The sequence below is a fragment of the Habropoda laboriosa genome, unplaced genomic scaffold, assembly GCF_001263275.1.
Source record: "Habropoda laboriosa isolate 0110345459 unplaced genomic scaffold, ASM126327v1 scaffold69, whole genome shotgun sequence".
Classification (NCBI taxonomy): Eukaryota; Metazoa; Arthropoda; class Insecta; order Hymenoptera; family Apidae; genus Habropoda; species Habropoda laboriosa.
In genome coordinates this window covers 566,869-591,494 of record NW_017100173.1, presented here as the reverse complement: position 1 = coordinate 591,494, position 24,626 = coordinate 566,869, and positions in this window count along the sequence as shown.

Sequence of the window (24,626 nt, the reverse complement as noted above, 5' to 3'; positions counted from 1 at the left end):
AGAGACTTCGTTTTATTATTTTATCAAGAACTTCACTTTACTTTTCAATTTCGTGTCAAGCGTGCTTTCGCCGCCCTCGTCAAAATACCGTATTACGTTAGAAGAAATTTCCTTTTAATATGTTTATGAAATTGACACACGTTGCTGTTTCACGTTTCGTGATGCGAAGCCGTTGAAAACGGTATTGCTGGGTGGTAATTATAATGAAGAAAGGGTATTAGGTAATGCAATTTTAAATTTATTGATACAAATTAATTTATAAAAGATTTAATTATTCTTCGATTTATCAGGTAACTGAATAATATTAACTGAAAAATATGGCGGTTTTAAGTCGATTAACTCGTCAAGATTTTGCGAAAAAGGGCACCGAATTATTTTTATACATTTTAAAAAATATATTGATGAAAACCATTCGGACAAATATTAAAATTGACGTACGTATTGAAAATGGTAGAAAAGTATGTTACAATATAATGAATTTAACAAGCATCAGAGAGAGTAAATGCAATCAGCTATTTAAGTGATAACAAACCATCTATGGTCAGACACAACCTCGACACTGCTTCCTGCATTCCCTGACGTACACGTTACCATTTAAAAAACAAATCTCCACTTTATTAAAAAAGAATCAACATTTTTCAGAAATGCATTAACAATCCAACCTAATTATTCACAAAATTCCCAAATATTCGTTATATACAATTATTGTCATTGAATAGTTACTAAATAAAATAGCACACAAAATAAAATTGAATTACCATTAACGTATTTATAAAATGATTTAACCCTTTGCAGACAGTGGACAATATCCCATGTCGAAGTACTGATTATTTTGTATGACACATAATTAGGTTGCTACTTCAGTTGTATATTTTTAAACTGAATTACATCAAAATTTCATTTGTAGGCTGTTGCGTCCCGCACACCGTGTATTCTCGTATGGAATACGGCGGGGTTGTAAGACCCGTCTCAGAATGCTTCTGCCGTTGCTGTAGGGACGCTGACCGTTGTGAAATTAATCACTTTGGCTTGGTTATAGGTGTACTGAGTTACACTTGTCTGCCCTTTACTGAAATCTTTATTTTCTACTGTATGAGTGAAAATGCCTGATGTGAATATGGTTGACTTGTGACTCGTGGTGGATGAATTGTAACTGGTGAAGGATGACTTGTAACTGGTCTCGGAATCGAATGTCCCTCTCCCTGGACGCGGATGACTCCAAGACGCGGGTGACATGGGAATGCATGTGATTGGCCAAGAAAATGAGGTAAAAATGGTTCCGGTGAGGTAATTGGTTAATCGGGTGCGTGGTACGTATGCTGTCGGAGACAAAGGCAGGAGGGGCGAAAATCGCGGATGACTCCAAGACGCGGGTGACATGGGAATGCATGTGATTGGCCAAGAAAATGAGGTGAAAATGGTTCCGGTGAGGTAATTAGTTAATCGGGTGCGTGGTACGTATGCTGTCGGAGACAAAGGCAGGAGGGGCGAAAATCTGGGTTTTTCCCAAAAATCCGTTGCCGGTTCGTCTGCCCGTCGATGGTCGCGAAAGGCGATGTTCGCCCATTGTTCCGCGGCGGTCCTCTGATGTACCCTTACGGTACATCGAGGGCTGTCCAAAGGACGCGGCTCAACATAGGCATTTTGGGACGGTTTATGGCCTGGCCTGCGCCTCTTGGCGAGTGACAAGCACCAGACCGGAGTACCCATCGGTTCGGCCCAGCGATATCTTTGCCATTCGACGAGAGTCGGTTCTTTGATTTTGGGACGGTTTATGGCCTGGCCTGCGCCTCTTGGCGAGTGACAAGCACCAGACCGGAGTATCCATCGGTTCGGCCCAGCGATATCTTTGCCATTCGACGAGAGTCGGTTCTTCACTTCGGTAATAGACGGACGAAGAGTCCGAAATAAACTACTTTGCACGACATCCTGATTTGAGTAAAGTTCATTAGACCACCTCCTACACATTTCAGTTCATGATCACCCCAACTATTTTTACTGCTTAAAATTATCAGTTTACTGGTTGCGTTCATATACGAGTCTATCATCCTCAAAGGATTAATAATAAGAAACTACTGTCCAAGTCTGCACAACTGTTCACACTACTACCCAACTATTCCAAGCAATCAAACGTAACTATTATACTTAAAATAAAGAAGCTCCTCCAAGTCCAGTCTAATTACTCAAATCCAAGGTCTCTCAAATACATCCTCCTCCAGTTTTCCACAAAGGACTGAAAATCCTCTCCTCTGTACACGGTACAGAGACGGCTTCTTTTATTCGGGCCAGAGGCGCACAGAGAGAGGTGACACCGGTGTTACGAACACGCTTACCCAACAGTCCACGTAACAAAGAGAGCGAATCACTCGGTATGCAGAATGAAACAGGGAAACACAGCCGATCCTTTAATGGGCAAGAACCTTTTACAGGCACATAAATTTCCTCGTAGCCTGCTACCCGTATAAAAGGGGTTAAGTATCTGAAAGAAAATGACTGAGACGAGATTGCGCGTAGGAAGTTGATTTGCGATGCAGACGGGGGGTTATACAAAGGGGAGCAATCGAGAAGCGTCGTTTTCCATTCACCGAGCAAGCTTGCTTTTCGTATTTGTTATACGGAAATAAATGCGTGCCTGTGAAATGGAAGTGAAACGGAAAATATTTTCCGTGCGACGGCTCTCGGAGAATCGTGATCCAGCTTCTCTGGATTTTCAGATGTCTCCTTTGCTTCCGTTTCAGCGAAAGCAAAAATGGAAAATTAAAGGGTAGACTTTATCTCTTAAACATATATTCGATTCTCATTTCTCTGTTATGAAAAGACTTTATGAAATGTCCTTGTCTTACCGGATTCAAGAAGATTAAGAGGTTATTAGACCATCACTGAGGTTTGAAAAAGTCCAATTCTTTCTTGCTTGAATTCAGAGTCATTTTTTTAAATATAATTCAAATATTTTGTTGAAAAATTTCAATCTCATCTGATTCACTTGAAATTTGGATATTTTAATAGAGATTCGGTGGTGCGGATGTAGCGCCGCCGTTTTGCAAAGAAATTAAACGAAAAAATACTTTCACATTCTTCAAGGGTAATATAATATAGCCCTCGTGAAAAGTTTTCGATTGACTTAATTATTTTCTTAAAAAAAAATTCCAAAGTTAGGTATCAATTTTAGTCCTCAGGAGTGGTCTGTGTTGTTACATTTAAAATCGTGAAAATATTGCATTTACAAAGCTGGAGACGCACGGTACAGCATTTAGAAAAAGAGAGAGAAATTAATAATATATAAAAGCTGATTCGGTAAACAATAGGCACGTTATCTGTTTCGAAAAAACTTGATAGCAATGAATTTACGAGAAAGCTATTGCGCGTTGGAAAGGGTAAGAAACTGAAAATTTTTCGCGGGCATAAAACGCGTTACAGAATATTTAGTAATAAATGTCACGTTCCGGTACATGTACGGGCATTTGTAGTTTCACACTGTTTTTTTAAAAGGAAAACAGATAACAGTGCTCGTAATTGTATGGGCGGGTTCTTTATTCCCTGCTCTCTCCCCTATTTTTCACGCGAAAAAGGATAATAAACTAGGCAGGAATTTTTGCAACAAGTTTCCCATCAAAATCGAGGAAAAACAGGGTGTGCAAAAAAGACGTAAATGCACGGCGCGCATTCAAGTACGGCATTCTGGAAAATTGTCACAAGTTGCGGGTGCTTACATTCTAGTTCTTGCCTATTTCTTTCACTGCACCCTGGAACGGTAAAAGCATACAAGGTTCGAGTGAAAGAGACGGAAGAAGAAGGAGAGAGCGTGAAGAAGCGATACAATGCGCGAAGAGCGTACAATGAACGAAATATAGAGCAAGAATTTGAGAGATGTTGCAAAAGTTGGACTGGCGGAGGGGAAAAAAGCGAATGAATGACAGCGGGGAAAACGGATCTCTTTATGCTGATATTAGGAAGACTGGAGTCAAACATTTTCATTAACAAAAGAACGCAATCTCTAAATATTCTCTTTAGCCCTTTGTGACCATCTATTCTGTCAGAATCCAAAGATTCTTCGCTAAGTTCATATTTTCGTTACGCCTGTGTTATCGAAGAAAGAACTGTTTCAATTTTTTACAAAAATAACTGTTCCTGTTATAGAACGCGACACGTGTAAACCGACGCAGAAATAATTGATGTGTACAACGAATCTGTCGAACCGGATAAAGACCTGCTGCCGGCACCTTTTATGATTGGCGCATCGAATATACATATTTCACCTGGTTCAAACTATCACATCTGACGTTGAAACTTAACTTCTATCTTCGGAAATTTAATTAAGATAAAAGCTCGAACTTCTGTTCTTAATAACTGTTGGAAAATACACGAATGGAAAATTGACGTTCACGAAATACTGATTAACCTTTCAGCGTGTTCACAAACGTGCACGACTAAATGATAAGCGGTGAAATGAATATTTAGGAAAAATACCTGATCTAGAAAGTAACAAACGATACAATTCCTTCGAACTTTGAAAGTAAGCGTAGCGAAAGGGTTATCTGAACACTTTCAGCGAGAATTGAAAAAAGGAAAAAATGTAAAATTGTCACAGATCTGTTACTAGAATAATTCTTTAAAAAGTCTAATCTTGTGACAAGTTGTGAAAGCATGTTGCACAACGAAGTTTCGTAAAGCAATGTTCTGTCATACAGTGGGAGGCGCAGCTTAAAGAAGCGAATCTGAAGAAGTGCATCATCACGATGTCACAGAGAGAACCGCATTAATATAACCGACAAAGAACGTGAGAACAAGAGAAAGCTACCAAGCACCAGACACGCTACGTATGATTTCTCCCGTTCCACAGTTACAAACTGGCGCAGCGAGTAACGCCGGGCACGAGAAGCTGAGACAACGACAAAGATTCGACAAAGCAGCGGCATCTCCGCAACTCAGGTGTGCCTTAATAGAAACAATACGGGCACCGTGTACAACGAAGTTTCACGCAAGCAGAAAGCACAGGAAGCCGGCATAAATATTTCAAGTTGTCACGGTGTGGATATGATTCAGCCGTGCGATGCCTTACGACGCCGCGCCGGGTGAACAGTTTCGCGTACCTACAAATGTTCACCAAAAACACGCGTCCCAGCAGTCGCAAATAAATCACAAAAAGCTGTTCCTCGATTTGCACCGGTGCCCCTGATGCGAGAACGCCGACGAGAAATGCTTTTTCACCCTACCGAATACGAACGCGACGGCAGCCCGTCTGTTTTTCGAAGCCGGCAAACACATTCGGCCGCATCACCGGCGAGGATTGTCGCTAATTTCTTACTTTAACGTTCACACGATATATGTGATCGATCGTCTCGCGTCAGTTTGCTACCTATGCTTCTTCAAACTTATATCTATGAATAACCAATTGGAGAAAAAATTCGACAATGTTTTTGTTAACCCGAAGTTGCCTACTTCAGAGTTTTTAGTTATTCCGAATTCTTTATGGATCTTCAGACTTTCAGATTAGACGTTGACACGTAATTAAAATGGATGAGATGGAACTTCCTAGTCCAACGTTCTCATCGAGTTTTCTACTTCCTGTTCGCGAAAGGACGAAAGTGATAAAGCATCCACAGAAATTACTAAATTGTGCATATTTTTTATCCCTTTGTCTGTTTGCAAAACGAAGAGTGTTACGAAAGGAACTTGGAAACTCACGGAAAGATGAAAAATTAATATGAAAAGTACACTCGTTCGAATTTCACGACTCAGATTTCACGTTAAAACTGAACTAGTCGCATGAATAGTTAGTATAGCAACTTATGCGTTGCACTCATGGTTAGACCTTCACTCGTTCGAATTTCACGACTCAGATTTCACGTTAAAACTGAACTAGTCGCATGAATAGTTAGACCTCATGGTTAGACCTCAAATTAACGAAGAACGATTATTTCAAGTTTTCCCCAGTTGGTAAAGTAACAATCTACTTGCAAATATTCGCAGGTTATACGCAAGTATAATGTTGCTGTACGATATTGTGGCGCAGAAATGTTTGTTTTCGACTGGTTGCCTCTGGCTAGCTCGTTCAGCACGGAGTCGAATGTTTAGTTGATGCAGTTGATCATTTTAGATACCTTCTACACCTGTTCTAAGGATAATTTGGAGAAGGAAAGAATTAATCGAAAAGGACCGTCGGAACACGAAAATCAACCTGAGGAAAACATGCAACAATTACTCGAAGAATAATCCAGACTAGGTTTAAAAGAACGTAAGTGTTTAATAAGTGTTTTACAAATTTACCTTCGTCTCTCGTAAGATTCGGCGATGATTTTACAAGACATTCGTGATAGAGTTCTTGAACAAGGTAAGCAGGCATTAAGGTCGAGTTTTTATTCAACAACAAAGTGAAAGAGAGCGGTAGTTTTATTAACGTTAAATGTCTTCCTTTGTACTTGTACCTCCGAATTCTTTGTACCGCGTCTTGCAGTTTAAGAACCGGCATAATGAGAAAGTTCCGTTGGTACTTTCTTTTCTCCAAACTTTCCTCGTTTCGACGAGATAACATCGTAACGCGGAATGGCACTTGAATATTATATCAGAAATATTTCTATTCTATGTATCCCAAATGTCACATAGGCCAGAACTTATAGTTTCAATCGTCACACTTCATTTCAGTTATCTGAAACCTTAACAAACGCAGGTGTAAAAATCATTTTCTAGCCTGAGAATGTGTAACGAGGTCACAGTGTTAGGAAAAACGACTTTTCAGTTCTATCTACTTTCACGAGTCCCTAAAATTTAATTCCACTGTGTAACACTTCTCACTGCCTCCTCGCAAACGCATAAATTTCACCAGCTTCACATTTTACAACTGAAAATTCCCCGCGTCGCTAAAATAAACGACTGCAAAAGAAAGAAACGTATCGTTACCGCATTCCTGGTAACACAAAAATACTGTTCCAAAGTTCCATTCCTTCAGGCGCGACCCACAAGTCAAGCCTCTCGACAAGACACTTCTGAGGCAGAAAGAAGCGATTTATTTGTGAGAGGGTTTACGACGGGAGACTGCCGCTTTTTTAACGGCGGTCTTCTCTAAAACGAGCGGTAACAATGTCACCGATGCGATCACGACGGTCTACAGAGGAAACTATGTCAGGCAGAGGATGGTTCCCCGGGGCGAGTCGAGGTCCGATGAATAAATTTATTTAAAGAAATTCCAGACTGGCTGCGTTTGGGACGCGGAAAGAGCAAGCTCCGGGAAACAAGCGTCAGCGCAAGAACGCGCGAAATTAGTAACACGAGCCTGGAAGCGGCTTCCCAGCATGGGAGGATAGCTGGACGCTGCTGCGTGCATTAATTTCGCAAAAGCCGCCGTCTTTATGGTGCTTCTCGAGGATTTCATCCGGCGTCGCGGCGCGATATTGCGCTCTCGAGACGCGTCGGAGCATCTCGCGCATAAGGAGCCGGCTGAAAGCCACAGCCGCGCGTCGTAGCACGCGTTCAGCAGAAAATTGACCGTGTCATCCGTATTAGAGCCGCGCTTTTCGCACAGAAGCGCAGCCGCTGTCCTAGTTTCTCGCGAGAAAGAACGACTTTAATCACCCGCCAGCGCTCACCCTTTCCCCCCCGGATCAGTCTGGAATCAGTTGAACTCCATATTCATTACTGTCTATTGTTCGCCACCGGCTGGTCCGATAAAAATTTATCTTGGTATGACCGCGATCGATCACCACGTTCCTACGGTTCACCCCTTTTCTCGTCCATTTCGGCAACGGGGACAGTCGATGCACGGAGTGTCCAGAGATAACGCTTCTTTAAATATCTCTTTTGTTTTTCATCCTTCCAGGATCAGCGATTTTTAGGGGAATTTGCTAAAAAGCTCGGAGAATTTTTGTGACAGACACGCTCGAATCTTGGAAATTCTATAGAAAATTTATTAAACTCAAGAAACTGGGCGAAATATAATGTCTGATAACAACTGAAAGGCGAACAATTAAGAAAACGCAAAGATGCAGACAATAGTCGCTATTTACTTTTATTACGAGTGCATTCAATGTGAGAATAAAAAGGTAAATACTGATACAAATATATTGCAGATGATCGTTCCGTGTATCAACAGGTGTCATCTGTCTGTTACGTATTATTTTGATTTGCAAACAATTGCAATTTCGATAAGATCGTTACTTCAAGCCTAAAAGGGTTGACGATAGGAGAATGTTTCTCTTTCAGAATTTTTTCAGAACACCAAAAAGGTGATGAAATTATAAAACAAAGTTGGAATGGTACATAAACTTACTGTTTATGTTATAAATGCTCAAAGTGATGTCCATCGATGGCAATACACTTTCTGAATCGATCTGTCACGGATTTTGATACTTTTTCAATTGCTTCTGACGTGATAACAGCACGAGCTCAAATTACTCACGGGCAGCTACTCAATTACTCAATGAAAAATTCGCAAATCGTTGGATTGAACGTAATGGACGTACACTGCCGTTTGAAAGTTTGGAATACCCCTCGTTATTCCAACGAAACGAACTTTTTCGCGCATTTGCAGTGCCTTTATTAGAAATATTGCACTTGTATATTAAAATAACATTATATAAGTATAATTTAAGATTGAAATTATAATTCGATCGAGATGAACTGGACAAAAACGTAAATACTCATCACCTAAAACTAAACCGTGAAAATATTTGCAAAAAGCTTGAAGCAATATTAAATTATAATAGAAAACATTGAAAAATTAATTACCAGAACAACGAATTCATACAAAGCTATCATAAAGAAGAAAGGAGGATTTATCAGCGAAAAAATACTTTGCTTAATTTGCATTATTATTTTCACGATTATTATTGCATTATTTTTCCTAAGGAATAAGTACCTCATAACCGTAACTTTCCTTAATTATAAATAAGTACAATTTCATTACTCTAATGGAATAATATTTTCAATGAAACATTTATTTCTTGAAGGAAAAGTTCATTTATTTTGAAATCGTAACGTGCTCCGAACTTCCCAGCAATGATGTACATTATGGCCAACGCGTTTACCGGATCTGACGACATTAGAAGCTAAAAGGAGATGTTTACAGACAGCAACCTACCACTCCAGAAGACACGATGAATCGCGTAGTTAGAGCTTGTGCTACTATCACGTCAAAAACGATTTAAAGAGTATCAAAATCTGCGACTGCTCTTCTTAAAAAATTTATTGCAGCTGATAGACATCGGATTCAGCATTTGCAGCGTAACAATTCAATTCGCATACTGTAGCTAGAACTCAGAAACACCGTGGTTCGATGCGGATGGAACAGGGAATTAAAATAGAATCTCTTCTGTGGAAAACTAACGAGCAGCGTTTATTGCGACTTGTACAGCGTGACGAGCACCTTAGAACTATTTGCATGCGACTGTCTCAAGCAAAGGAAGGTCTAAGGAAGAGAGCGAGAGAGTGGATAGACTGAGAGAGATACGAATATGGAAACAAGAGGAGAACAAAGTGTTTAGATCAGGACAGGCAAGGATAGAGCTCGCAATTTGCTCGAATGCATTTTAGCACCTGCTAAAATATGCAACAGAGAAATTGACATTGAAAAATTTCGAAAGAAAACTTTCCTTTCACGGTATCTTTCCTTCGAAACAATTCAATTTGTGTTTCAAACATTTAATTTTCACGCACTCAGGTGCATTCAATTCTTACATCGTTAAAAACGAAAGGAGGCGTTTAAATGTTCGGCTTATGCCTGGACACCATGTATAGATCGGCCTAAGTTATTGGACAAGCTAAGTTATAGGCGTCGAGACATCGGAAATTGGAAAATTAGCCCGCGCGCAAGCGTTACCGGACCCCTCGTTGTCTCGAGCATGTCCAATTTAGAAACATGAGAACGGACCGGTTCGTATCGAGCACACCTTGTCCCCGGCATGACTAATGGCGACAGCTTTGAATGTGACAGACACCGAATTTGACGACACTTCGACATGGGAGACTCACGGACCTAGCAGGGAGCGTAATTTCGTTCGACTCGTTCGATCGGGATTTAAGGGCGTGATTGTGATTGGCAACTTGGAACGGCTGGTGATAATGGTGGACGATAGATTGCAGGATCTCGTGCTCGCGTATGGGAGCTAGAAAGATGTCAGGTCTACTACCTTCGCGGGCAGACACGTAAAGATGACACACACACGCATTTCCCTAATTGGCCGAAGACTCACATCTACAGTCCCTAACGAAAAAATTAGGACCGCACACATTTTCAACATCTTTAGTGTTTTGACGATATATAGAAGTCGTAAATACTGTCTTTCTGCCTTATTACCTACATATCAGTCAGAGAATTACTCTCATTAAAGAAAATCCCTATATACCCATGGCCAGGTAACTCTACCGATGTAAATCCAATTGAGAATGTCTGGAGTTTACTTGAAACTCACCAGTCACCACATTGGCTGATTTAAAAGAAACAATTCTGGATATTTGGCAAAATCTTCCCAAAATAAAAGACAATAAGGGAAACCCTAATTACTAATATGTATGTGTGTACTTCAGTAGTTAATAAAAATGATTATTAAATTACATTCAAGCCTTTAAATTTTACTAAAAATACAAAAGATGTTGAAAATTCCGAGTGGCCCTAATTTTTTGGCTGTACTTATTGCAAGGGGAGTAAGTCGGTCGCTCCACCTTTGATGGTCGCCGACAAACGATATATTAGTAGATGTGACAATTCTACTAATATATTCGGCCAATAATAAAAATGCGTGCGATCTGACTGTATGAGTGTGTCCTCTACGACCAATGAGACCCGCATTCCTTTCCTCTGCCAACTTACCAGCTCTGCACAGTACATGTGCGCGCAAGTTGGGTCGTCCTGAAAGGGGAAACTTTCGGGGATGTATCACTTTAATGAGACGCCGCGCCGGTTCGCTTTATCTTCCGTTGCGACTTTTAATTCTACGTTTTCACGGAACTTTTCTATAAGAAAGTTTGTCCCTTAAAACGTTTAATCTATGCATAGTTTTTGCAATGCTTCGACGAAACTAAAATGAACGAGATAAAGCGGGAAAGTTTAAATAGACGTGAATTAAGCAGCGATTAACTAATCATACAACACAGGATTGATTTGAACGAAAACAAAACTTTTCAACAAAATTAATCTTTTTTTTCTAATAGAGCAAATACAATATTGATAGGGGGTCAAATTTAATAATATCTTCAGAATCATTGTTGTGTTTAGAAATATAAAGTTTTGTGAACAAGAAGGGAATTTTATACAAGTTCTACCGATGTTTGCAAATTAAAATGAAGTTCTGGTTCATCTGTTCCCTCCCGTAAATCTGATAAATTACCGAGAAAATCTACCCCGCTGCTTCATAAAAGCGGGAACAAGTCGTGGACAAGCTTTAATTAAAATGTCATTTAGCCCGAGATATGACGTACTTACTTTACGATCGTTTACCTTGTTTCGAGCATTTCGTTCAACTGTTCGCGTATACCGGCGGGACAAAGGAGTGCAAGACTGGAAAGGAAATAAGACAGTTTTTGCCGTGACATCGGTACCACCGCTCTGCGGAAAGTGTCGCAGAGAATGCTCGTGAATACTATTCGTTGGAAACGCGCCACGCTACTTATGTATTACGTACAATGTTTACCACGACTTGTAACAAGTCCCATGCTAATTTTCTTCGAGGATAATGAACGAATCAGAGCAAATATTTATAACACGTTATCGGTATAATAATTTAGGCTTTAATTTAGTTCTTTACACGAACATCAATTTAAATTTGTTAATCTTGAGAATTTCACGGTTTTCAAACGTCGAGGATAAATAGAAACGATAAAAAAAGTGTTGTCGTATGCGAATGTAATCTAGGCTAGAAATCTTAACTGAGCAAAGTTCAAAGAGAAATGGACGTAGTGGTGTTGCAACAGTTATGAATTCGCCTATGAAATAAACGTTTATAACTACTTTGTCTCTCACTACTATTGCTTCGTAACAACGTAGATTAGTTTGTAATTGTTCTACTGAAACGTAGTTTCGCATTTAGTGAATTTTAATGGCATCCTCCTGCATGAATATGAACTCAAGCGTCACTGTGCGCTTCGAGCAGAGCTTCTAACATTTCCAACACAACTTTGCGCCAAAAGGTTGTCTCTTTGAGACGAAATTTTCCGGAGATCAGAACGGTTGATCGAATTTGTATAGCATGTAACCAACAACCGTTTATCCGTCTTTCCTCAAGGCTCTCAACTCGTGAAAATTCTGTTCGGAAGTATTTCAGATTAAACGATACGACGAATGGAAAATAGAAAGGTAAATAATCTTCCCAAATGATAATGAGTTTGTTGCAGGTCGTTCAACTTATCTCCGCTTTCGTATGATATAAAAAGAAACAACACTCAATTTAAAAAAAAAATCATGGTATCGGTATTACATCATTGCAAAATTAAAAAATCTATCGAGATCGTCGTATTACTTATAAAAAAATAATGAAACTTTGTTTCTCCTATTTTCCTCACTTTACCACTTACGAGAAAAACGCTGGAAACTGATAACGTGAACACCCTGCACATTTTTACTGATATATGAAAGTATGCAACACTTTCTGTACGAACATAGATGAACAGCAGCGTACATAACGCGACTCAAATGAATATAAAAGTGCAGAAATCGATATCTAAATAATTTAATGCTACAATTGTACCACAATAATGCTTTTATACCAAACACTTTCATCCTCGTCGTATCCAACAATCTTTATAATAAAATTAACGCTCACGCTCGAGTTTCACACGTGCACAACTAATCCTCTACTAAGTATAATTTTGTTTAATTATTTTCTTTCACTTTTCATATTGCGTTATCCTTTCTACTATCGCGAAAACGTATGTTACAAGATTATAAATAACCAGAAATTTATTTCCATACGCCCAAGAAACAATTGAAAAATATAAATAAAAGTGATCATTTTTGGCACGTCAAGTTGAGAAAAATGTGAGCTTTAAAGGGTTATTTCTCCCTGTATTTCTCAAACGACGATCGGCACTAAACTATTATGGCAAAACGTATGTTACAGCATTATGAATAATGAGAAACTTATTTCTATACTCCCAGGAACTAACTTAAAAAAACAAACTGATCATTTGAAAAATGTGAGCGTTAGGGGTTAATACAACGTACGCCAATGATCTCTAATACAAAGAACGAACAGCCAGCATCAAGTTTCAGCAGGTATGAAAATATTGTCACCGGCTGGCGTTTGCTTTAAACCATCCAAGAGGAGGTCGCAAATGATCGCAGCCTCGATTCGATAAATATCCAAATCGCATAAATGTTTAGCGCATAGCGTAAGCTCGTCATCGCGAGCGTTAACGGCTAATCACCGCTCCTACTAGTGTAAATTTCTATTAGGTCGATCGCCGAGCCCGGAGTTCCATTTTGCCGGTGCGTGCAATCGATCCTCTCTCAGTGACGAATTAATCAATCAGCCCGTGTCGATCGCGCGCGAGGAAGTTCCGTGAAACTTCGCGTCGCGATTCTGCCGGAGCGGCGTGTAAACGCTCTGCTTAACCACGGCGAGAGGAAGAAAATGGCGAATTAATCGGCCATGACGAGCGTCTCGCGAGGATACATCGTGCGAGAAACGCGTTCCACTGACAAATTGGCCCGCGACGAGCGACAAAGGAACAACACCGGTTGACTGACGCGCACAGATGGAGCATTTCGATCTTTCACGTCGACTCGATACAAATGTAGAACGTTAGGCACGCGAGATCTCCTACCCGTTATCGCCGCAACTCCCACGGAATCGGACAGAAATTCGGGAAAAAATCGGGCCGCGTTTGACGAGCGATTTGTCGGCCCACCTGCACACTTCCTTTCCGCTGATGTTGCAGCGTGTCGAACAAATACAGCGGTTCAAAGTTGTCGAGGAGTAAGAAAAGATTCGCTAGAATGTCGGAAGAGAACGAAGTGTACCGCGAGATTGATTAAAAAATGTTGTTGAATGTGTACAGAGTGGATCGCGTAAAATAGATGATCCAATTCCCTCCCTATTTCGCATAATTGGTATAACTTTTAAACGAAGCTTCAAACTTATACTCACAGAACGTTCTGACAAAGTTCGACCGGAAAAACTGGGACATTTTGTGTATGTTTTCTTTTGTATCTCAGTAATTATCGGTAGATGGGTGGAATTAAGAATTAATTTAAACAATTAGTGAAAAATAAATAAACCTGGTGGCTGTAATTTCACAACTTCAGCCTTTGTGTCTCGCTTGAAAATGTTGAAACAAACGGTCCGCTGCACAGTGTTCTCCGCGAAACAAATAAAAATTTTCTCACCATAGTTGCTGACACGAGCTCCCACCACGTTGCCCCGCACAATCGTCTACATACTTAATTACACGGTGTAAATCCCCCTCGCTTCCTTCTTCCAACTTCCTTTTACATGCATAAATTTAACCGCTTATTGTTCTCGTTCCAGCGTCATTAAAATACGCGAGTTCGACGCGTCATGTTCGACAAACGTGTACAGCCGTACTTTTGCGACTAACTATATTTAAGCCAGGTTGTATTAACCCTTTGCACTAGAAGGCCCTTTCTTCCATAATGAAGTAGCGAGAATTAATGTAACTTTTGAAAACTAATATTTTTATTGGAAGTTGGTTCTTTCCAACTATTTCACTGCTGAGATCTCTAAACACGGAGGTCCATAGACCTGCTGTCTTGGAAAATATCATCCTTCGAGTTGCTTCTTAGTCGCCTCTCGAGTGCAGAGGGTTAAACTTTCAAATTTCCGCGTTGAAACGACGAGGAACGGAGAAGCGCAAGCGAACGGAATTTCGGAATCAACGTGCGACGAGTGTTCGAAAGGAAAAGTCATTGCAAAACTGTAGACAAGCGCACACGGTGAGACGGTGGTATAGCGTTTGCGTGGCGACAAACGAAGGGAAACGTCGACGCGTCTGGAAACTCTGATTTTCAGCCAGGGCGGCCTCGGGAGCAGTTGAACTTGACAGAAAAATATGAAATTGGATCACTCGCAAACATCCACATCACGGCAGGATATTAACCGGGGGATGCAGGCGGGAAACGAGTCCGGGAAAGGTTTTTCTTGCCACGACAAAACCGATATACACGACCGAGAGTGATTCTAAATGAGTTGCCAACCTTTTATCGTCCAGACTTCTTTCTCTATTTTGTTCTCTCAGGGACACGCCGTCTGCGACGATGTGCTCCATGTATTTTCGTGTCAGTGGAGAATACCGAATTTCAGTTCCCGTCACGCGACATTCAGCCCTTTAAACGCGTTGTCAATTTCCGTAGAAGGATTCGAAACGTTTCACGTAAGCCTCGGAGAGAGCTTTTGTCACCGGGTCTGGTAATTTTTCACCAATTTTCGCATCTCGCGTGGAACACGCTGAATTTTTCCGCATATCAACACAGTTTCTTCTCGCCGTTCCGCTGGATTTTCGATTAAAAATTCATAATAACTCGCGTATCAGCGAAATCAGAAAATTGTTACCTGGGGAAGTTTTCATATTTTCACGTGAAACGAAATTTCCGGGCGTGTTTTGTTCCTCTTCGAAGGATATCTAACGAGATTCGGTTTGATTCGCGAATCACGGTTTACCGTTTCGAAATTCCATTGGAAGCTGGAAAGCTTGTCAAAGTAACTTACTTAAAAATCCTACATGTGTTGCTGTAAAATTAGCATTCTTTTCGTTGGGATTTGAGGAATAACAAAACTTTCTGTGATAAATTTTGCAATTTCGTGTATCTTTGAATCGTAGCTCACTCTTCTACTCGCAGTAGCAGGGGGAGTTCCCTTAACGCCGGACGGCACCTAATATCGGACATTAGTTACATCTGCAATAATTGAAACGCTACCGAGCCGTTATTCTGCGTATCTCCTAGAGGAGACAAAAGGAATGAAAATAAGTTCTCTACGCGTTTCACTCGCGTGTGCACAGGTAGAGAGATTTATTTAGGAAAAACCTTAAGCGTCCGGTGCTAGGGGAACTCCCTTGGAAAAAATATTTGCCCAATCATTTGTGAAAGTACAATATAGATATTGATATACGATATTGACATTGTCTCGAACGTATAAGATACAATAGGATTCCGAAATGTCGATTTTATCAATGGTACAATGAACGGTTCAAGCATACAGGTAATCCATCCGAAATAGGCTATCTTATCTTTTATCAGATTGATACTAAACAAATATGCAGGATGTTTTATGCAACTAATCAGAGTTATATTTTAAAAATGGTTAAAGATAGAGAAAAATTAAATGGTGCTACAGTCCCATATATTTTTCAGAATTAAATTAATTTAACGTGTTTCTACCTTTAGCATGGAAAGAAAAAGAACAGACAAAGAAGTCTCTGTACACCTCGTTAAAATTTTGTATTGTATAATTGTAACAGAGAAAGTTGCAAACAAATAATATTTAGGTTATTTTAATTAGGAACATGACATTTTCTATTTGTACCAAGAAAAGTAATTTACGTTCATTTGTTAATAATTAAATAAATATGAACAGATACTTTTCGTAAAGAAATAATATTTTGAGTAATGTATTTTCTACTTGCTTATAAACCAGAAACTATCTTGTATTTGCCTTTGGAGCCTTGTTTGTAGACATTTTGCTGAGTTCTTATACTGTTCATCTCGTTTCTGTTACATTATTCTTTTTCCTTAGCTTAATTAAAAACAAATAGATGTAAATCATTTTTCATCGTACCAATACCAAATGTTACGCTTCAAGAAAATAAGTAAATAAGCTATTCTATCTTTTAACTGGTGTGTACATACTGAAAAAAAAAATTTCGACATAATACATACTATATAAACCATCATCCTAAGTGTTTTATCCTACTGAAGAAACTGAAGTAAAATACAATTAAAACTGAATCAACAGTTGATAAATAAAATATTTGGTTTCTGTTTGAACAATTCGTTAACGAAGATAAGATAACAGAAACCTGCCAAAAACGAGCAACGATCGCTAAAATGAAATATCGATCGCGATCATCGTATGATCGAGAGATAAGCAAGCAAAGAAAGCTGCGTCGGCAAATATATAAATTTTCAGTAATTGCGCTAATGTGAAACTCGTGTAAATGCTCGTTCATCTTCGACAAAGGAACAAGATACCAGGTCAATCGTTGAGGACCAATGTCTCGGGAGGATAGTGGCGGAGACGATCTTGCAGTGACATATCGGGCCACTGCAGTGCGCTGCAGTGAACGCATAGATCAGCGTTGGAGAGCAATTCCAGAAGATTCTGGCTGCGAGAGATTGAAGACGCACCAATCTGCGATCGTTACAAACCTTCCCCTCCCTCGTTCCGAGAAATCTCACGAATTTGCCAATTATTGGCAAGTTAATGGATACGTTGGTTGATGCGGTTGGTAATCGACAATAGGCGGTTGTAACGCGATAATTGGTACAACAGCACGGTGATTGTTTAGTATTGTAATCGATTTAGTCGCGGACGATTTTGAGTAACAGAAATTGACATTTTTAACGCGATATAGAGGGTGGAGTAAGAAGAATTTCCACCTTGAATATTTCCGGAATTATGAAAGTAAGGGAAAAATTTTCGTATGGTCCCTTTCACAACTTTCGACCATTTTAAGAAAAGTTATTATCCAATGCAGGGTGGATCTGTAATAATTACCACCTTGAATATCTCTGGAATCACGAAAAATATTTCGAATGAAAGTTATTTACTATAAAAGGGACCATTTATTGTCCCTTTCACAGCTTTCAACCTTCATTGCAAAAAGTTACTCTCCAATGCACTGTGGATCAATGAAAATTACCACCTTGAATATCTGTGGAATCGCGAAAGAGAAAAATATTTCGAATGAAAGTTATTTACTATAAAAGGGACCATTTATGGTCCCTTTCACAGCTTTCAACCTTCAATGCAAAAAGTTACTCTCCAATGCAAGGTGGATCTGTAATAATTACCACCTTGAATATCTCTGGAATCGCGAAAAATATTTCGAATGAAAGTTATTTACTATAAAAAGGACCATTTGTGGTCCCTTTCACAGCTTTCAATCTTCATTGCAAAAAGTTACTCTCCAATGCAGGGTGGATCTGTAATAATTACCACCTTGAATATCTCTGGAATCGCGAAAAATATTTCGAATGAAAGTTATTTACTATAAAAAGGACCATTTATGGTCCCTTTCACAGCTTTCAACCTTCAATGCAAAAAGTTACTCTCCAATGCATTGTGGATCAATGAAAATTACCACCTTGAATATCTCTGGAATCGCGAAAGTAAGAGAAAAATATTTCGAATGAAAGTTATTTACTATAAAAGGGACCATTTATTGTCCCTTTCACAGCTTTCAACCTTCATTGCAAAAAGTTACTCTCCAATGCAAGGTGGATCTGTAATAATTACCACCTTGAATATCTCTGGAATCGCGAAAAATATTTCGAATGAAAGTTATTTACTATAAAAGGGACCATTTATTGTCCCTTTCACAGCTTTCAATCTTCATTACAAAAAGTTACTCTCCAATGCAGGGTGGATCTGTAATAATTACTACTTTGAATATCCGCGGATTTATGAAAGTAAGGGAAAAAATGTTTCACGTGAAAAGGACCATCATATGGTCCTTTTCCACAAGAATTACCAACTTGAATATTTCCGGAATCACAAAAGTAAGAGAAAAATATTTCCAATGAAAATTGTTTACTACAAAAGGGACCGTTGTATAGTCATAACAATTTTTTTATGAGTAAAGTCACTGAAGAGATGTAAAGATCATCCCTGTTTTTTTATTTATTTACTAATAACAGTCCACCCCAAATAAAAAGAATATACAGTTCATCGTTAATTGAAAATTTCAAAAGTTTCTACCTAAGTATTTAAGCAATAACCGCTTAATTTAACGTGCGTATTGGGGAATAACTTTTTCTAATGAAGTTGTTTACCAAATGTATGTATATAAATTCACGTGTTAATCGTTTACATTTTGTTGGATGTACGCGGACAATTAACAACCGCGAGCAATTACGCGGTAAAACCAGCGTGCTACAGGGTTATCTGAAAATGGAAGCTCATTTCGTATAGTACAGTCAACGTTTTGTGTGCCCATAAAACTGTTGTTTAATTGTATGCCTGAAACGCAGTTCTAGCTCGTGAATATTTATCGAACATATCGGAGCTAAGTTATACTTTTTCACGTTATCGCGTGATTTCATTTTTTTTTTTTTAACTAAAAATCATTTTTGTAATAGAATTGGCAGTTCATTATCTGGCTTTATAAATGTATTTGCATAACTGAACATGAAATGATTTTTTTATAACACGGAGTGTATACTGCCGTTTTCGAATATTGTGTCATAACTTTCCGTGAAATTATATTAAATTCGTTTATATGAAACAATATAAATCGTTATATGTTGTTGCGTTCTCGTTATAAGTTAAATTACGCGAACACGAGATATAAGTAAAATATTACAGGCACAATGAACAGAAAAGTGTTTAACGTTTTAAATCTTCTATTTTTGCAATTACACTTACCTTTTGGAGACAGAATTTTTCATGGAAATTCGTCGGTGATTGAGAGACTAGACATCGTACAGGTTTGAGACAGGGAGAAAATAGCACATACCTGAAACAAGAAAATAATGGTGTTAGAAATATGATGATTCTGGAAATTATAGATAATACAAATGCAATTCAATTTTTTATTCATTCAAAGTTGAAAATTTTATTTTTTATTACTTTTCTATTAAATTTTAATGAACACTTTGAATTTCAAAATTTTCTGCCTAAGTATTTAAGCAATAACGACCAAATTTTATCTCGTATAACCGTTAAAAGAAAGAAAAAAAAAAAATAGAAATAGTAGCTTAAGTTGGTTCTGCTGCCAAATTAAAGGATCAACCGTTATAAGCGGTAGTTTCTCTAGGGCCACGAACGAGATTTGTGATCTGTGATGAGATGAACTCAATGATTCACGTGATTAGCCGACGGTTTTTGCAAATTCAATTAGACTCTTATGAAACCGTGGCAAGGGCCATTTATTATGGCGAACGGAAGAGGCAGATACTCGCGAAGTGGATTCCCGAATGCGGAACATTGGCGCCATTCGGCCTGGCGGAGTTTCAAGCCCTTAAACGGGCGAAAAACTTTCCTGCCATAATGTATTAAAGCCATGATTAATTTATCGGCGATAGTTATGCATCACAATGAGGCGGAAACCTAGTCGGCAACATTTTCTTTCCTCCGATCACTTTTTTTCTTTTCAGAAACCCACCCGGTATGCAGCTCGCGTAAACGGTTGAAATTCTGTCGAAGAAGGTTTGAACGATCGTTCGGGATCGACTGAAATCGCAAATATTCGGTGCAGGTGTCAACCGTGACGCACAAGCCTTTTTTCTTCTTGAGCGATAAAAAACGAAGTCGAAAAAACGAGGATATGAAAGTCACTAGCGAGACTAATGTTGTTTCTTCTGTGATGTTTACATTCAATATACACTGTCAACGTGGAATCGAAGGAAAGTCGTTCGTATTATTGTTCGTCGAAAATGTGAAATACGTATTTTACGAGTTTCAAGATTGTTTGTGTATCGATAATTCTAATATCACTGCATTGAAATAATCAGTTTCCTTTGATTGCTGGCTGATTTAATTCAGATTCACATCATGAATATTTTCAGAAGATGTACGATTGATATGGATAATTACGTACGAAATGTATGTACATCTAACCTAACATATGGTACTGTCACTTTATGTTTCATCTTCGACTGCAACATTATGTATTGTAACGTTATTAATGTAATATAATATATAACGTTATTACATGTAGCTACAGATTAACATTCAGGCGATTATGTTATAATAAATTATACAAGATCCAGATTTGGAAAGGTATGGAAAGATTGCGTAAGGTTAAAGACGAACTGACAATGGCATATTTACTTACTCTTGCGAAGGCTTGAACGAAGTAATGTTTTTTAATCCAATATGTGCCTCTGGTTACACATCATTAACACTAATATTTATTGACACAAAATTACACTATACACAACCGAAACACAATAAACTTGATCGACCACACGCACTCGCATTTACCACGCACTAGACAAGTTCAAACCGGTTACATTGCGTATGAGTTCGTGCGCGTTCGTGTACCTTCGCGTTCTTCCGTAATTTTCGTAACTGAGAGGGCGCAAATTTTAAATTTCATTAGATATTGCATAGTACTGTAAATACTATTATACCACAAGAAAGTGAGTTATTTTCAAATAAAATGAAATTGTTAAAAGATGTTTGGAAGTTGAATATCGACAATTACATATGAAGTTTATGTACATCTAACCTAACATGTGGAACTGTCACTTTGTATTTCATTTTCGAGTGCAACATTATTGTAACGTTATTAATGTAATATAATATATAACGTTATTACATGTAGCTAAAAATTAATATTCATGCGATTATGTTATAATAAATTATACAAGATGCTGATTTGCCAAAGTACGGAAAGACTGTGTAAGGTTAAAGACGAACTGACAATGGCATATTTACTTACTCTTGCGAAGACTTGAACGAAGTAATGTTTTTTAATCCAATATGTGCCTCTGGTTACACAGCATTAACACTAATATTTATTGAAACAGAACTATACTTTACACAATCGAAATACAATAAACACGATCGACCGCACGCACTCGCATTTACCACGCACTAGACAAGTTCAAACCGGTTACACTGCGTACGACTTCGTGCGCATTCGTGTACCTTCGCGTTCTTCCGTAATTTTCGTAACTGAGAGGGCGCCAGTTTTAAATTTCATTAGATATTGCAGAGTACTGTAAAAACTATTATACAACAAGAAAGTGAGTTATTTACAATAAAATAAATTGAAATTTCTCAGTAAATTTTTGCATACACATAAGACACATGTGTCATGTACACTTTATCCATTAAAATTTTTAAAATGACCGATCTCCGTATTCGTTAATATGTTTATATTCTTTAAAAAAATATAGTCCGTACTATTGCAAAACATTAAATACAATAAACTTTCTTCAAAAACCAAAAAATTTCACGAACACTTGATGCAAATACAGTAAATTCTCTACAAGACTCAATAAGTTTGGATTCTACAAGTGACAGTAAAATGTAGGGTCGATTCGACAAGTGTCAGTAAAATGTAGAGTCGGCCTACCTCCACGTAAAAAAAAAAAATGTAGGGTCGATTCCACAAGTGTCAGTAAAATGTAGGGTCGATAGCAGCAGAAAAGCTGCTAAACAATTAGAATTAAATGTAACGATAGAAATTATTGCAACAATGCGTAATGCAATTGAAAAATTGAAAGAATCAAAAGAAAAAACGCGAATTCGTATCTTTCTCGATTCTAGAATATAAGAAAATTTGAATAAAATACGCGACGAGAATTGGGGAGAAGCATAAGTTGAACGCGTCAAAATATTCAATAATAAACGAACTAGGGATGAAGCTGTTATATCAATACGCGATGCACTGACTCTAGTATTTACTAAAATTCAAAAATTCTCGTATAAATTCCGAAAATAGATTATTAATTACGGTAAACAACTGAGACGGTTTAATTTAGGGTGGGCATAGTGCACTCGTTCCAAATCAGCTCACAATATACAATAATAAATCAACTAACTACTTAACATGCAATTCATGCAAATTCCTTGGATGGTAAATTATTAGTAAACAAAATAGCAAGTCATAAAATAAATTCAATATCAGAGAAAATATATGAAAAATTTCAAATTAATTTCAATTGCTGGAAGAAAAGTACATATTGATTGTTATGCTGTAACGAAAATGCAACCTATTCGACAAGTCTGAAGAACAACGATGACTAAAATTCAAATGTTTATTTCCCTAAACCTTCAAAATAATTTCGAAATATTTTATTCGAAGCGGAGTATTCCAAGTCAGTATCGATAATTGAAGAAATTATTTGATTGTATTTAAAAGAACCGAAAGGAGAATATTTAAAGTCTGATATTAAATGTCTAGCAAGTACCAGTAATTGGTAAAATGATTTATATTTGTTTTAAAAGGAAAATTTCTAATAGGTATTAGTTAAAATGAATTGTTATTCAGTCTATTGTATTGAAATTCTAATTGATTCTAATGTATACAAGTGTTACAAGAAGGCTGAGTGTGTACAGGGTGGACACTGACTCTAGTATTTACTAAAATTCAAAAATTCTCGTATAAATTCCGAAAATAGATTATTAATTACGGTAAACTACTGAGACGGTTTAATTAAGGGTGGGCATGGTGCTGCTTTAGTTTGAAATGATTTATAAACACATAATTAACAGAGGAAAAACCGTGAAACGGCAAAACGTCTACATTCTAATTGTTATAACATGTAAACAGAACTTTAAATTTAGTGTAAACAGAAAAAATATATAATACAATTTATTTCACGGTATTGCAACAAATAAACGTTGAATCAATATTTAATTCGTATAAAAACAATTATTTAACGTAATAATTTTACCTTCACTATGGCTATTTTTAATCTACGACCACAGGTCAACCTGATTTCTAATCCTTACGAACTTTAAATTCAGTCTAAACTGAGAAAATATATAATACAATTTATTTCACGGTATTGCAACAAACAAACGTTGAATAGATTCTTAATTCGTATAGAAACATTTATTTAAAATAATAATTTCACCTTCACTATGGCTATTTTAAATTTACGACCAAGGGTCAACCTGATTTTTAATCCTCCGAACTTGATTTCACAACGAGAAAGTAATAAGATCGTTGAAACGTACTTATTTGTCAAAGAAACTTGCAAAAATGTATAAATAATAATATGTAATGTTTTAACAAATTTTTGGAAGTATAAATTAATAATAAAATTGTGAAAATTAATAAATTATACGTTATTATAACATTAATAGAATTATGACTAAACCGAAGTTCGAAGTCGAGTATTTAAAGTCTGATATTACGTGCCTAGCGAGTGCCGGTAATTGTTAAAATTTGTTTAATAATTAGTAATAGAAATTCTAATTGATTCTAATGTATACAAGTGTTACAAGAAGGCTGAGTGTGTACAGGGTGGACATAGACTAGCTAGTAGCCCCCGACCACTCTATTCACATCTCAGAACCTTCAGGTCAAAATACGCCGCGAAGTGTCTAGGGCCCAGTATAAAGGGTAAATGATTTCGCGGGACATCGGCGGGTCCTTATATACCTGCGGTACCCTCTCCCCAAAGTCATTAGCAAAATCGTCGGTTAGGTCAGGCGGGAAATTTTCGCGGGAGATTTTCGCGGGAGATTTCCGATATCGTAACACGGTATAATTTATCAATTTTCACAATTTTATTAAAAATTTATACTTCCGACAATTTGTTATAACATTGCATATAACAATTTATACGTTTTTACAATATTCTTCAATGGAAACATAGGTTTTAGCGTTCTCGTTACTTACTCGTGGTTAAATTAATTTCGTAGGGATTAAAAATCAGGTTGACCTGTGGTCGTAGATTAAAAATAACCATAGTACAGCTAAATTTATCGTGTTAAATAATTCTTCTTACACGAATGAAAAATGTATTCAACGTTTGCTTGTTACAATACCATGAAATAAAT